The 1,781-nt window shown below is 45.0% G+C and overlaps 1 pseudogene; it reads right to left on the bottom strand.

Moving 5' to 3' along the window:
* Positions 1-790: 790 nt before the first annotated feature.
* Positions 791-1,441, bottom strand: LOC142409215 (ribosomal protein uL30-like; annotated as a pseudogene).
* Between the last annotated feature and the right edge of the window lie 340 nt (positions 1,442-1,781).

The following is a 1,781-nucleotide window of genomic DNA, read 5'->3' as shown; positions in this document are numbered from 1 at the left end:
CACAAGACTAACTGTATACATCACAACAGGCTGGAAAGGGGCTTATTGAGTAGAAGCTAGCAGAAACGGATCTGCGAAGTTAAAAAAGCCAGTGTGCAGTGAGGCAAGCAAGAGGATCAGTGAGGGCCAGGTGTTCTCTAAAGGAGAGGGTGGTGGCAATCAAGCACAATAACACATCCATCAGGGCAGGGACCTTGCCAGCCAGAGCTCTGTCCCACAGTATCCAAGTGAGGTGTGCAGGGCAGGCCTATGTATGTCAACCAGGTTCAGCCAAGTCCAGATCATCAGGTAAGTCCATAGTTGATGAACAAGGTCCAAGGTAAATCTAGGAAGTCAGTCTGCAGGTCAGGCTCAGGCTGAGGCCTGCTGATGGTAACTAGGTTCAGACACATCCCTATGACTTCCAGGGAAATCCAGTCACGAGAGGTCTGATGACAAGCCTGGAAGTCAGTCCACAGGTCAGGGGTCCATGGCCAGACACAGACATGGCACATACAGGATATCTCAGGCCAGGACTAAAGGTCTCAACCTAAGCTTAAATGGAGCCCCTGGTCCAATGGAAGGAGGTTTAAGCCACAAGGGGCCTCTTCTTTCCTTTAACAGCCACAAGACTTATTAGTGCTGTTACGGCCCTGACAGTATCCCCCTCTTCTTAGCGCTGGGAGGCCATACCTGGCATATTGTATCCAGTTTGGGGATAAATAAGACGAATAAATAAGAGAAATGTGGAGAAACTGGAAAGGTTGATAGCTAGCAGCTACAGAGATGGCCAGCGTCTAAAACACATGTCCTACAGGGAGTGGATGAAGGAGCTGAGCCTGTTTTGTATACTGACGAGAATGATTCTTTCATCTCTGCAATCAGTCTTACTAATCCGTTTGAGAAAACCCACTTAATTACATGCAGCATGGCAAGCTGCTTACAGATGAAATGGCAATAGAAAATTTTTTACTTTTCAGATCTGCTTCCTGGTGGACAAGATCTCAGGAATAAAGTGATCCAGGCAAACAATATCACACTAAATGTGCTTTTATCAATCTACTCCCTTTAAGTGGGATCCTCTTAATCTTTGTTTGGACTAGTTTCAGGATGAGATCTTTAAAGATTTCAAGTTAAGGTAACATGTCTCATAATATTCCACAATCCACAGCATCTGCAGGGAGAATTAGGTCATTTTAATGAACATTGCATTAAGAATTGTTCTCAACAGCATCACCTCAGTCACTGTTCATGCCCTTAGACTGTAGAAGCCATAGAACAAAGTCTAGTCTGTACTCTTGATGTACAACCATCTGTCCAGGTTTCTGTCCCACATAACTTAGCTGAACCTTATTTCAGTGTTTACAGCAGCGATCTTGAACAAAAGTCTCAAGACTTCAAGACTTTTAAAGTGGATGTATTTACCCTTCTGTTTTTTCTGCTTGTTCAGGAGCACTTGCATTACCTGGGCAGCCTTGTAAGCCTTCCTTCCCTACAGAAAGACCTCTGGCAGCAGCAGGACCTTTTCTGGGGGGCTCAAGCTCCAGCATGTTGTTTCTTCATTTCCCAAATGAATGAAGGGGAAACACCCTTTCAAGCTTCTTTCTGCTTTTTCTTCACAACAGCTCTTATTAGAGTGCTTGAGCACAGCCAGTTACACTCATAGAAAGGGTGTGGGAGGGTGGCAGCATGCTCCATGCCCTGAGCTCATGGCTGAGATGTTCATTGTGCAGTCATTTCTAGGATGAAGGGACAAACAAAACAGCAGCCCACAATTACTTGAATCTCTGAGATACAGAAAT

The sequence above is a fragment of the Mycteria americana genome, chromosome 4 (genome assembly GCF_035582795.1).
Source record: "Mycteria americana isolate JAX WOST 10 ecotype Jacksonville Zoo and Gardens chromosome 4, USCA_MyAme_1.0, whole genome shotgun sequence".
NCBI lineage: Eukaryota > Metazoa > Chordata > Aves > Ciconiiformes > Ciconiidae > Mycteria > Mycteria americana.
This window is presented reverse-complemented; position numbering and strand designations above follow the sequence as displayed.